Source organism: Eumetopias jubatus, unplaced genomic scaffold (assembly GCF_037043125.1).
Source record: "Eumetopias jubatus isolate StellerSeaLion01/CBP00866 unplaced genomic scaffold, mEumJub1_p1.0 scaffold_10, whole genome shotgun sequence".
In the NCBI taxonomy this organism is placed as follows: domain Eukaryota; kingdom Metazoa; phylum Chordata; class Mammalia; order Carnivora; family Otariidae; genus Eumetopias; species Eumetopias jubatus.
Window position 1 is genome coordinate 52,773,165 of NW_028274816.1, and position 13,841 is coordinate 52,787,005.

The window sequence follows — 13,841 nt, forward strand, 5'->3', positions numbered from 1 at the left end:
TTACCCCGAGCTGTGGGGGTCACCGGACCCCAACGCCACAGGCTTGTGTTTTTCCAAACAAGGGCGTGTGCGCGCTCTCGCATATGCTGGGAAATCACAGCTGAAGACGGAGAGGCCTCAGCAGTTCCCAGGGAACCGCAATGTAGACAGAGATGACAGGGGAGGAATGGGACAAGGGAGTCAGGAGGGAGGGGCTCTGGCAGAGACCCCGCCCCCGGCCCACGTGACCCCGCCCAGCGCTCCTGTCCCCAGAGGCCGCGCAGCTCAGAGGGAGGAAGGACCGTAGAGCTGACCGGACAGGACGGCAGTGCTCCTGAGCGTTTCTGGAGCAGAAGCTCTTCCCCCAGACGGAGGGACGGACCGGGCAGCAGGCACCATGGAGCCCCCCTCGGCCCCTCCCCGAGGAGGACGCGTCCCCTGGCAGGAGCTCCTGCTGGCAGGTGACAGGGATGATCCCCTGCGAGGGGGCGGGAGGATGGGAGAGAGGCTGGCTGGGGTCTCCCGGGGAGGACAGGGCTCTGAGAGGCGACAGGGGAGCAGGGCAGGACCGGGGAGCCGGCTCAGCAACGGGAAAATCTTATGATCTGGAAGTGGGGAGCCAAGGGCTGTTTCCCAAGTTACTCATCACTGAGGACTGAATTCTGAAACTGATAACAACCACCTAATCGCTGCACCTTCCCACCAACCTGAGATCTTAACAGACAAACGCCAGACTTGGAGAGCCCTGGGGCCACATTCATTCATTCCCCGGGGATTTGCAGCCGGCCCCACCCCTGGGGTACAGCACAGATCAGACGAGTCCCTGCCCTCCCCGAGCTCACTTCTATGGGGAGGAAAACAGACAAGCAAAGATGTCTAGAACGTGATGTCAGGTACTGACAAGCACCAGGAAGGGAACAGAGCAGGGAAGGTCAGAATGTGAAGACACAGGGTCTTTAGAGGAGGCGCTCAGGGCAGGCCTCTCCCCAGGACCCCCTGAGTGGGAGCAGGTATCCGAGGGCAGGGAGGCAGTGAGCGACAGACATGTGAGGAACAGTGTTCGAAACGGAGGAAATTAAGTTCAGAGGCACTGAAGTAGTGTGGTCATGCCACTGACCTTGACCAACAGGAGACACACACACACACACACACACACACACACACACACACACTCAGACACACACCGCGAAGCTGGGGGATTAGGACCTGCTCTGTCTCCAGGGCCCCAGCTTTCCCTCCAACACATAGGTCCAAATACTGGTCTGTCTCCTCCCTTCCCTCCTAGTCTCACTCTTCACCTTCTGGAACCCGCCCACCACTGCCCAAGTCACTGTGGAATCGGTGCCGCCCAATGTTGCTGTAGGGAAAAACGTTCTTCTGAGCGTCCACAATCGGCCTGGGGATCCTATAGGCTATGGCTGGTTCCGAGGGCCAACTACAGAGCCCAGCCTTCAAATTGTATCATATGCAGTAAACACACAAAATAGTACCGCAGGGCCTGCATACAGTGGCAGAGAGACAATATACCCCAACGGATCCCTGCTGTTCCAGAACATCACCCTGAACGACACAGGATACTACACCGTACAAATCATAAAGAAAAATTTTCAGGTTGTTCAAGGAAGAGGACAGCTGAGCGTATTCCGTGAGTAATTCCTCTCTCACCTCTGGTTTTGGGTGGGGTGAATTCTACTTCACACAACAGAATCACAGGGCTGGATTGCACCTCCATCCCCTCTGCCTTATGTCCTGTATCGGGTTGGAACATTTAGTGTGGGACACACACAGTGGAGACAAACTTTCTAAGCTCTGAATTCCCTTCCTGGATTCCAGCCACAGCACATTTGCAGCAAACAGAAGGACCACTCTGATGAGAGTAACTCAGCAGAGGGAGAGAGATTCAGTCCAAAACTCTGGGCTCCTACATATGACCCTGAGAAAGACCCTGCAGGGCTCAGTCAGGGTCAGGCCTAATGGGCCCCTGGGATCCCCACCAGAGCTCAGCCCAGAAAGCCCCTGCCCAGACCCCTGTCTCAGGGCTCCTGACTCCAGTGACCCTGACGAGTCCATTCCAGACGTGGGTTTTGGCTTCCTGTCAGGGGGGACTGGGAGCAACAATTCCCTGGCTGCCTGAGTCCTGAGGTTCCTGAACTGGTCACCAGCCAGGGCTTGGCACCAAGAGCCACATCTGGGGAGGGGCAGAGCCTGATCTTTCACATGAGACTTGGGGTGGAGAACAGAGATAGGCAAGGTCTCTGGGCCACAGTCTGATGGCCCTGCGGGATAGGAGACCCCAGAAGAAGGTCAGGGCCCCCAGGGAGGAACAGAGGAGAGAAGATGCTCCTGGCAGCAACTCCCACACCAGGGATCAGGCCGAGGGAGCCGTCTCTCATGGAGGCAAGTAACGTGTTTATTTGGGCAGCTCCTCTATACCAAGCCTTAGGTCAGGTAATGGTGAAGGATTTAAGGTTAATTACAGACAACACGGCAAGCCTGAGACCATTTACTTGATTTTATTGAGGAGAAACGGAGGCACAGGGCGATGCAGACATTGAATCAGAGTCACCCAGGCAGATCACAATCCTACAAGGTCTGTCTGCAGGTACAGGCCTGTCGGGGGCCTTATCAGGCATCTGTGGACCCTGGGACCAGCTGTTGGATCACACCTCTCTTCTTAGGAATACATAGCTCAAGGTAGATTTTCTGGGCTGGGAAGTGAGTGCAAATGGAAAATTAATGTTTTTACTCAAGAACTAAATTCATCAATGACCAGAGTCAGTTGGGGAATGCCCAGGCCTCCCCTCAGGTGGCCAATCCACAGCTCCTGCATCGGACTTGGAATCACTTATCGTTTCCTGATGTGCTGATGGCATCCCACTGGAGTGTAAGGGAAAGGACTCTGCCCTCTCCTCCCGACTGCATACCCCTAACCGGCACAGGGCCCAACACCTCAATTGCTCTTTCATGAAGGAGGGAAGGAAGGAATGAATGATTCCCAGTCTCTTCAGAGTCTGGACCCTGGATGCACAATTCTAGGAGGTTCTGGCCACACCTGTTCCCTGTCCCTCCAGGGGCTGAGACCCATGTTGTGTCCCTCTGACCACCAGCCCCTCAGGCCACTGCCCGAGAGTCTCACGAGGACTGTGCTGTTGCTCAGCCATGGGAGGATCCCGCCCCTGGGGCAGCTGTGGGCTCTTAGTGCCCGGAGTCTGTGAAGTCCCTTGTGACCCTCACTGCTCACAGCCTGGGACATTTCTGGCTCTCTGCTCCGACCTTGTCCCTCATCTTCCTCCTCCTGCTCCTTTCCAGCTGGGACTACCCCTGCTCTGCACAGCCGCCTTTACTAACCCTTAAGCCTTCCCTGCATTCTCCTGCTAACACCTGTGGCCCGGCCCGCCCTCCCAGGCAGCAGTAGAGGACACAGAAATCCGAGCGGCATCCTCTGCCGGGCTCCGTCAGGAGCCAGATCCCCCAGGTCACCAGGAGAGCGAGCTGTCACTGGGCCCTCATCCAGGACTCTTTCCCTCCGTGACGCCAACGAGTGGAAGACACCCCATGACAAGGACTTGGGACCCCTTGATCTCCCTACATGACTCCAGCAGGGAGTCAAAGGCAGGAGGGCAGGTCTGCAGTCCCCAAAAGCTCATGGGCTCATCTCATGCCTGTTACTCCTGACTCACGTGCTCGTCCTGGTGAGGCTCTCGTTCTTCCCAGGGGTTCCCCAGACCCTCCCCCGGGGGGCTGGCCAGACCCTCTGCCTTCCGACTGCTTCACTGCCTGTTTCACACGCACGTGGGTGCTCCTGAGGACACCTTCACCATAGGGAGGGATCCTCTCACACGGTGAGATCCACCAGTCCCTGTCCTTTCACTTAGATGCTGCCCAGTTTGGGTAAATTGGATCAAACTTGTGTTTCCTGAGGTCAAAAGAAAGCCTCATACAAGCATTGGGTTTCTTTCCATTTTGCTGTAGAAATTGGTGGCAGGGACTTTCTTTCCTAAATTGACTGACATAACACATATCATTTCTACTGATTTGGTATCATTCCTCCCTATATAACAGGGGCACCTCAGACTTTCCCCGATCAATTCTCTTTCTTTTCTTTTTTTATTAAGATTTTATTTATCCGACAGTGAGAGACACAGCGAGAGAGGGCACACAAGCAGGGGGTTGGGAGAGGGAGAAGCAGGCTTCCCCCTGAGCAGGGAGCCCGATGCGGGGCTTGATCCCAGGACCCTGGGATCATGACCTGAGCCGAAGGCAGACGCTTAACGACTGAGCCACCCAGGCGCCCCTCAATTCTCTTTCTTAATAGGACTCACTTGTCCTTCTGTACCCAGGGAGTCACTGATTTCAAATCCAGTATAACATCTTCCTTCGGTCATCATGTGATCGTGGTTGGACTGCAGAACTTGGTCTACAACATTATAGTGCTCCCTAGGGAGATATTCCTCTAGAAACTGGTCTTAGATTTTTCAGGTATTAATATTGATTTTCACATGCTAAACGATTAAATTTCTCAAATTTCTATCCCATAACTGTGTTTACAAATGGTCCATGAAGGTCAGATGACCTTCCCCCCACTCCCCCACCTACCACCAGTCACCCCTTCTGCATTTGGAAACACCCACTTGTATTTCAGGAAAGACCAGCATGGTCCTCACTGGCCTCTGCAGTGGGAAAACAGACTTTAAAGACTGAGGGCAGAGCACATAGTTCTCTGCCACAGCCAGCCAGGCCCTGCCTGTCCCCCTCATTCTTTTCTGGAGCATTTCTAGTCTTGACTCTGCTCCACCACTGTCTCAGGTCAGTCACCATGGAACACCTGGGCAGAACTGACCTACTTCGTGGCCCCGCAGCCTGAGTGCTGGACTGACCTCCAGGCTTGGCCCTGGTGTCCCCTGGTATTACTTCTGCTCAAATACCCGCTTCCAGGCCATGCTATCCAGTGTTTTCCAGGCTTATGAGCTCTGGGAAGGCCCATCATTACCCATCTCCAGGACAACCCTGGAAAGCAAGGCCTAGGGGAGAACACCTGTAGGGTGACTGGTGTAGGTCTGTGCCGTAGAAAGGGCCTCAGCACCTGCACTTTCCAGGTCAGGCCTCTGAGGTTGGTCAGACAGTCAGTTGGTCAGGGAAGAACCAGCCAAGGCCCAGGGTGGTCTCTGGCTCCCTGTCCTGTGTCTTCTACAACCAAACCCTGACGCTTCTTTGACCTGAGAAGGCCTCTGCTTGCTCTCACACGGAGAGCAGGTGGCCTGTGTTCTCTGAGCGCTCAGATCCTCTTGCATTTGTCTTGAGCTTCACAGACCTGCCTTATTCTTTGAAGGACTCAGGTACCACCCAGGGCAATGTTCTCTCTGTTGTCTGCACAGCGGAGTTACCCAAACCCAGCATCACAAGCAACAACTCCGACCCCGTGGAGAATGTGGATTCTGTCGTAATATCATGTGGACCTCAAACTCCGAGCACAAGCTACCTGTGGTCAGTAAACAGGAAGAGTCTCCGGGCCAGCGCCAGGCTGGAGCTCTCCCTGGACAACAGGACTCTCACTATACACCGTGTCACAAGGAATGACACAGGACCCTATGAGTGTGAAACTCGGAACCCAGGGAGTGCCGGCCGTAGTGACCCATTCACCCTGAATGTTCTCTGTGAGTAACTTCCCTTCCTACCTGGCCCGGGCTGTCACCCTAAATCCACATGCCGGGGGCCAGGCCCATCCATCCTTCTGGGGTCCGAGTCCATGACTCTCAGCTGGACCCCCAGGCTGGCCATGGCTTCTTGTCCCAGGCCAACCTGGGCAGACTCAGCCTAAGCCAAGCCTGGATGGGGATGGACAGTTCCTCCCTGAGAAGGTCACCAGCCTGTGAGGAGACAGGGGTGAATGTGTCAGACCCAGGCTCAGTGAAGCAGGGGGATTTTACTGGAACTTTTGCAAATGAGGTTGGGACCCAGCTCAGAGGGACCCTGTGGCCCTAATACACACCAGGAGCTTCGGTTACCCTCAGATTACATCACCTGTGGCTTTATTCTGTTTGCTCCAGATGGCCCGGACGCCCCCACCATTTCCCCCTCAGACTCCTTTTACCATCCAGGGGCCAACCTCAGTCTCTTTTGCCATTAGCCTCTAACCTGCCCGCACAGTATTCTTGCTTTATCAATGGGAGGCCCCAGTCATCCTCACAGGAGCTCTTTATCCCCAACATCACAGCGAATGATAATGGATCCTATGCCTGCCTCGCCTATAACTCTGGCACTCGCCTCAGTAAGACCACAGTCAAGACTATCACAGTCTCTGGTAAGTGGATCCCTAGAGCATCTGCGTGGATCGCCGTGGTGAAGGTCTGTCTGGCTTTCAGCAAAGAGCCTAGAAGTAGTCATTTCCCATTTGCTTCCAAATCTGTCCCTAAACTCTCCCATTAGATGTCTGCAGAGGTTTCTACCCTTAGTTCTCATGGCAGACCTTGGGTCCAGCTGGAATGTGGGGAGGGGGGTTCTCAGCTCCAGAAAGCCCCATGCATTAAATGGGGCTTTGCAAATAGGGAAGAAAAAAGGGTCCTCAGGTTCAAGTTGTTTTTGTTGTTGAATTGCAGGAGTACTTTATATATTCTGGATATTAATCTCTTACCAGATAGGATTTGCAAATGTTTCCTTCCAATCCATGGGTTGCCCTCACTCTTTTTTTTTTTTTCTTAGTGAACTTTAGTTGACACACCTCGTGAAATTAGTTTCAGGTGTACCACATAGTGATTGGACAACTCTATATGTTATGGTCTACTCAACACAATGGCACTCCTATCTATCTCCATGCAGTTTTCTATTCTGATGCAATCCAATTCATCTATTTTTTTTCTTTTGTTGTCTCTGCTTTGGGTGTCATATCTAAGAAATCACTGGGAAATCCAGTTTCAGTAAGTTTTTGCATTACATTTTCTTCTAAGGCTTTTATAGTTTTGACTCTTCTGTTTAGATGTTTGGTCTATTTTGCGCTAACATTTGTACATGGTGTACAAAGGTCTACGTGGTGGAAGGTCAGGTCCGACTTCATTCATTCGCATGGATATCCAGTGTTCCCAACACCATTTGTTGAATAGATTTTTTTCTCCATTGAATGGTCATGACAACCTTCTTGAAAATCATTCAACCCCATATGCCAGTGTTTGTTTCCGGGGTGCCTATCCAATTTCATTGGTCTCTATGTCTGTCTTTAAAGCAGATCCCCATTATTATTGGTTAATGTAGCTTTTCAGTCAGGAAGTAGGAGTCCTCCAACTTTGTTCTTTTTCAAAATAAGTATTGGAGGCCCCTGATTCCATGTAAATTTTTGGAAATTCCTATTTCTGAAAAGTAATTCCTTCAGAATTTGATGGGGAGGCACTTGGCTGGCTCAGCTGGTTGAACATGCGACTCTTGACTTCAGGGTTGTAGGTTTGAGTGCCATGTTGGATATACAGATTACTTTAAAATAAAATCTTAAAAAAAATTGATAGGGATTACATTGAATCTGTGGATCTCTTTGGGTAGCTTTGTCATCTCACCAATATGAAGTCCCATCTTCCATGAACATGGGATGTCTTTCCATTTATTTGTGTCCTCTTTAATTTCTTTCAGCAATGTTTTATACATTTCCATATACAGTTTGCTGACTCATTAAGTAATTACTAAGATTTTGTTCTCTTTTTTCCTAAGTATTTTATTGTTTTTAATGTTATTGTAAGTGGAATTGTTTTCTTAAACAGAGTGATTTTTGTATGTTGATGTTTGAATCCTACAACTTTGTTGAATTCTTAATTAGTTCAACAGTTTCTGTGGGGTGGGTGGGGATCGTTAGGGTTTTGTACATAAAATTTCACGTCATCTGCAAAGAGACAGAATTGTACTTATTCCTTTCCAATTTCATTGCATTCTCTGGTTTTTTTCTTCCTAATTATTTTTGCCTGGACTTCTGTACTGTGTTGAATACCGGTGCTAAAAGTGGCATGTTTGTCTTCTACTTCCAGTGTTTCACCATGGAGTGTGATGCTAGCTGTGGGTGTTTCCTAGTAAAAGTCTTCTTCAGAGTGAGAAATCCTGTACATTAAAAACTCTTTGATTCCTGCAGCGCTTGGGTGGCTCAGATGGTTAAGCGTCTGACTTCAGCTCAGGTCGTAATCCCAGGGTCCTGGGATCGAGCCCTACATCGGGCTCCTGGCTCTGCGGGGAGCCTACCTCTCCCTCTCCCTCTGCCTCTCCCCCGCTCATGCTCTCTCTCTCTCTCTGTATCTCAGCATCTCAAAAGACTAAATAAAGTCTTAAAAAAAAAACCTCTTTGATTCCTAAAGTTGTGAAGATGGTGCAGGCAGCTTTTATTCCCTAGTAAATCGTAAGTATGTGAATGCCTTCCCTACTTTACATGAAGCTGCCTTGGACACAAAGATAGAAGAGCTACGAGTCCTCCTCCCCCACTATCCATGGAAAGGTATATAAGGAATGAGACATGATCTTTTAAAGTCACAAAATGTTCAAGAAAACAATCACACAGAAATCCACGGGAATAAAAAATTTCACCTGATGATGAGGATGCGGGACATGTGACCTTAGAAGAGGTTCCTGGTGCTGATGCTACAGAGATGTCCAGGCAGAGCAGACCCAGGACTGAGGGCCAGAAGGGAACTTGAGGATCAGAGGGGGAGGTACAGCCTTCTCCTTACAGAACGTCACCTGAACAAAGACAATCATCCTTCTGCTGACAGCAGAGCCATCCTCTGAGGCACCTTTACAGAGCTTGCTTGGGCCTTCAGAGTGGCTGAGATCGTACAGGAAGGAGCATAGCCCCAGGGCCCAGGCCCACTCTCATTCCAACACTTCCTGTGTTTGTCCCCTGAGCCCGTGGCCCAGCCCTCTGTCCCTGCCAGCAACACCACAGTCACAGAACATAAGGACTCTGTAGTCCTGACCTGCTCCACAAATAACACTGGGGTCTCCATTCAGTGGTTCCTCAATGGCCAGAGTCTAAAGCTCATGGAGAAAATGAAGCTGACCCAGGACAACAGCACCCTCACCATATGCCTTGTCAGGAGAAAGTATGCTGGGAATTTTCAGTGTGAGATCTCCAACCCAGTCAGTTCTAGCAAAAGTGACCCCATCAAGCTGGATGTGAGCTGTGAGTGAACCGCCACCTCTCCCTCTCCTTCCCTGTATATTCTACTGGCAGGGGGTGTGAAATGGATGCAGGCCTGGAGGAGGTAGGAGCCACCTTCAGAGCCTCTAGGGCAATGTGGATAAAATCCCTGGAATTAGACTAATCTTGTTACCACTTGGTTCTGATGTGTACCAGCTATTGGAACTCTGGCAAGATGCTGAACCTCCTGAGCCTCAGTGTCCTCATCTGTAAAACTGGAAAGAACAGCTGGATCTTAGGGCTGTTGTGAGGGTTGTTAATATGAGTTCATGAGATGAAATCCTGAGCCAGCATCATATACAGATTCAGGCTCAATCAAATTTAGCAGCTATTGTCCTTTTGATATTAAGGTTTTGGTTACTAGCTAAGTCTCGGGGATTTGGGATTAAGTGTTGTCTGATTACGTTCCAGCTCGGTGACATTCACTGATTTTTTGAAGCCCTTTACATAGTCAGATGCTCATTTTGCACAGTGGGGATGACACCTGGCCCCCTCATGGACAGGGAAGCGGCAGATGAGATAAACGTAAAGTATTTCCCACGTGCCTGGCACAGGGCCGACCTCGAAAGCAGTCAGCTAATGTTATTCTCTTTAAAGTGTTGAGTGAACAGGTAAGGGCCTCCCTCTAAGAACATTGATAGAGATGGAAAGGAAGACCCAGGGGAAGAGGCATAATGTGAGAGTAAAATGAACAGCACACTGGCACTGGCCCCGGGGTGGGGGGACAATGTGAAGAATGAAGCAAGTCCAGGGTTTCACCATGAAGAAGAGAAATGATGCAGCGGTCAAGGGGGTGGGGTCACCGTGGTGACAACACACACATCACCCAGACCTCAGTGGCCTTTCCTTCCTCCCTAACCAGGCCCTTCCTCCACGGCCCCTCTTGGCTTCCCCAGATTTGACTTGGGACTCATTCCCCTCCCGTTTTCTTCTTATTTCAGATGAAAGAAGCACCACAGGTCTCCCTGTGGGGTCCATCATTGGCATTACAGTCGGGGTCCTGGTCGGACTGGCACTGTCAGCCGCCCTGGGGTGTCTCCTGCTCCACACAAGGACTGGAAGGTACGATGGCATTTCCCACAAGCTGATCCTGTCCCCCAGCTGAGCCCTGGCCAGGAGGGGACCCCACCCTGACCTAGGATTCTGGGCTGCAACTTCTAGGCCACCCAACTGCCCCCTGGATTTTCCCTCTCATCCCCTCTGGCTCCTTCCTCACCAGCTGCTGTCCAGGGTGCTTCTTTCCCAGCTTCCTCGGTTTTACATTAGGGACAACTAGGGAACAATCCCTCAGGGTTGTCTGCATTCATTTGGCAAACCTACATCGGTGCTCATAGGACTAAATACACAGTAAAGAGCACCTCCCGTGGTTTATTTAAGTCCACACGCCCTGTGAGGGGCAGTTGCAGCCTCGGGACCTGAGGCCGGTCCTGGTCGGGGTCACGCAAAGGAGAGTGGAAGATCCTGACAGGCCAGGTGGGGTCATCCCCCAAATGGCAGATGCATGAACCGCAGTCCCTGTTGTGTGAGAGCAGAACACCTGGGTTCGGCCAGGTGGAGGTCCTGGGATGTCCTTATGCCTCTTGTCCAGGCAGATGGAGATGGAGGACGGGCTGCCGACACATTTCAGCATCCTCTGGCCTGAGGGGGCGAGGGTCTGGCCACAGCAGGGGCACCACATTCAGGGATCCAGCTTACCCGGGGCTCCCCAACTGTCCTGCACACATGGCTGCAGGCTTGACCCTTCCACTCAGGCAAACCCGCATGTCTGATTCCTTTCCTGGGTCCTTGATCCCTTTTCAGGACACTTTCTCCTAGAAGCCCATCAGCCTGTGGGGCTTCCCCTGTGAGCCCAGGACAGAAGTGCTCCCAAGACCTTTCCTAATCCCCTCTCCTGGGCCCTCCCTCTCCTAAACAGCACTGGTGGAGAGAGGGGGTCTGTAACCCCTGCCTGGAATGAGGATCCTCCTCGTGCCCTGCTCTGACACCAAAGCTGTGACCTCTCCCTGCACCCCTCACATGGAAGCCTGATCTCTCCTAGGGCCAGTGGCTGCCGTGATCTCAGAGAGCTCTGGCGCCCAGCATCCACGCCCCGTGAGTACATCGTCAGCGCGGGTGGGACCCGGAGCCCCGGAGTCCTGCCCACATTGTCCATCCTGCCAGTCACTCCCCAGGGCCTCTGACCCTTTGTCTGGGTCTCCTGCACAGGGGACCTCAGCTGGCCATACTCCCTGACCTGTAGAATCCAGATCATAGGTCAGCACCTTACCCCCATTGGGCCCTAACATGGCCAGTGGGTCTCTCCCTGGGAGGTGCTCCTGCTTCCCTGTTCTCTGAGAGCTGAGGACCTGTCCCCTCCTGGAGGGTGGGCCCAAGCATCTTCACAGCCCTGGTGCTAACTCCTGTCTCTGTCCCCAGGCCATGGTCCAGCCAGCAGCTCCGCAACCCCGGTAAGCCCGCCCCCTGCACCACTCATTCCACTGGGGTCCAGGCTGTGCAGGCTCAAGGTGGGCAACCAGCCAGTTCAGCAGCACAGAGCAGACCCTGCTTCCCTCAGAGGAGCCAGGACAAGGCAAGCCCTGTTCTGGCCAGGAGTGGACCCTCTTCAGGGGCAGGACCACCCCCCAGCATGTCCTGAGTTGTCCCTGCTCTCCTGAGCTGGCCAAAGGAGTATGCTGGAGTCCAGACATGGGCAGGGTGGGCTCTGGGAGCATCAGCCAGGGGTCCTGGGCTAACAGAAATGGGGCAGGGGTTGCAGTGGGCAGTGATCGGGCCTGGGGAATGGGTCAGCAGACTTGGAGAAGGCATTTCTAGAGGCAGAACCATCACTCCCATAGAGAAATGATCCTTCTTCTCTGACTACCAACACTCATTCTCTCCTATTTAGGACTCCCTGCCCAGCCCCACCACAGCCGTTCCTATCTACCAGGTGAGTGTGGGCAATAACTGCTCTGGTCCCCGAAGCCCAAGGGGGCTGAAGATCTGCGCCCTAACTGCCCCTGGCTGTGTTTTCAGGTTCAGGAAACAAGAGAGCAAGAGGGACAGGGCATTGTGGGAGGAAGGAGGGGCCGGGGGCAGACACCTGCCACACAGCCAGGCTCCCAGAGAGCAGCCCAAGTGGTCCTCGAACTTGAAAGTCACCCAGATATGTTCCAGGAAGGTGACAGGGGCTCAGAGGCCTCTTTTTCTTTTACAGGAATTACGACACCCTGACACAAACATTTACTGCCAGATCGACCACAGAGCAGAAATGGCTTCTTAGTTTCCCCTGGGAACTGCTCCTTCCAGGGCCCTCCTGAGACCCCAGACTCTAGGTGGAGTCAGGAGCTGCAGCCTGAGCCAGAGAACCGGCTCTCAGCTCTGAAGATATTCAGGGACATGGACCCAGGGTCGGGTCCCAACTGATTTCTGGAGACCCCTACAGGCTGCCCTGAACCCAGGACAAGGCCCCCGTTTCCCCTGAAGTGGGGGTTTCCAGGAAAAGGGTCCTGACCCCTGACCTACCAGGGATGATCTGAGAGGATCTGAATAAAAAGGACTCATCCCCTCCTTGGCCCTTTTATTGTGAATGGTCAGTTCTCTTAGCAGAAATTCCCCCAGGGGCACCTGGCTGGCTCAGTGAGTAGAGCATGCTACTGTATTTTTTTTTAACGTTTTATTTATTTATTTGAGGGAGAGGGAGAGAGATCGCGAGCAGGGGAGAGGAGCAAAGGGAGAAGAAATGCAGACTCCCCACTGAGCAGGGAGCTGGACGTCGGGCTCCATCCAAGGACCCCAGGACCATGTCCTGAGCCGAAGTCAGACGCTTAACCAACTGAGCCACCCAGACACCCCGAGCATGCAACTCTTGATCTTGGGGTCATGAATTTGAGCCCCATGTATGGCACAGAGTTTACTTAAAAAATAATCATGATAAATGTAAAAAAAGAAAAAGAGAAAAGAAATTCCCCTGAAACTCTGGGTCTCTTCTCTCCTGGGTCACAGAGGGAAATGTTACCTCTGAGTTGACCAAGCCCCCATCTCCAGTCCCCCAGGATAGAGGAAGGGGTGGGTGGTGTGGACATGTTGGCACCACGCTAACTAGAACGCCAGAGCTGTGGCCAAACCATGAGGGAACTCAGCGGTCCTCACATCGCTCAGGGACCCAAGCTATAGACACTCCCAGTGTTTATAAATGTGGTTTGGGTGTCGGGAGCACAGAACATGGGGCCTCTGACGAGCACATGAAGATGAGCCAGGAAGGAGTAGCTGTGGGCATCAAACCAACCACAGAGAAGGATGAACTGGGCATCTTTTCCCTTGGCTAGTCTTTAAGAGTAGGTCAGCTGGCAACAAATTTTCATATTCTTCCTTCATCAGAAAATTTCCTTGTTGCCCCTCATGATCCTCCTGAGGATCATCTTGCCAGATACAGGATTTGTAGTTGATTAGAAAAACCTGCCACTTCCTTCTGGCCTCCATGCTGTCAGATACAAAACCTACCATCACTTGCTTAAATCATTGTTCCTTAATAAGCAATGGGTTGTTTCTCTGGCTCTTTTTATTTATTTATTTTTAAAGATTTTATTTATTTACTTCAGAGAGACAGAGTGAGAGAGAGAGAGAGCACAAGCCAGGGGGAAAGGCAGAGGGAGAAGGAGCCTCCCTGCTGAGCAGGGAGCCCAACGCAGGGCTGGATCCCAGGACCCCGGGATCCTGACCT

General features: G+C 52.2%; 1 pseudogene across 1 annotated transcript; it reads left to right on the top strand.

Annotated features, from left to right (window-relative positions):
• The first annotated feature begins 243 nt into the window (after positions 1–243).
• On the top strand, positions 244–12,688 carry LOC148163235 (cell adhesion molecule CEACAM6-like; annotated as a pseudogene). Its single transcript, XR_015769070.1, has 11 exons — positions 244–440; positions 1,265–1,624; positions 5,355–5,633; positions 6,027–6,280; positions 6,354–6,355; positions 8,848–9,124; positions 10,084–10,204; positions 11,181–11,233; positions 11,558–11,589; positions 12,027–12,068; positions 12,336–12,688. The product of XR_015769070.1 is annotated as a cell adhesion molecule CEACAM6-like (transcript).
• Positions 12,689–13,841: the final 1,153 nt, after the last annotated feature.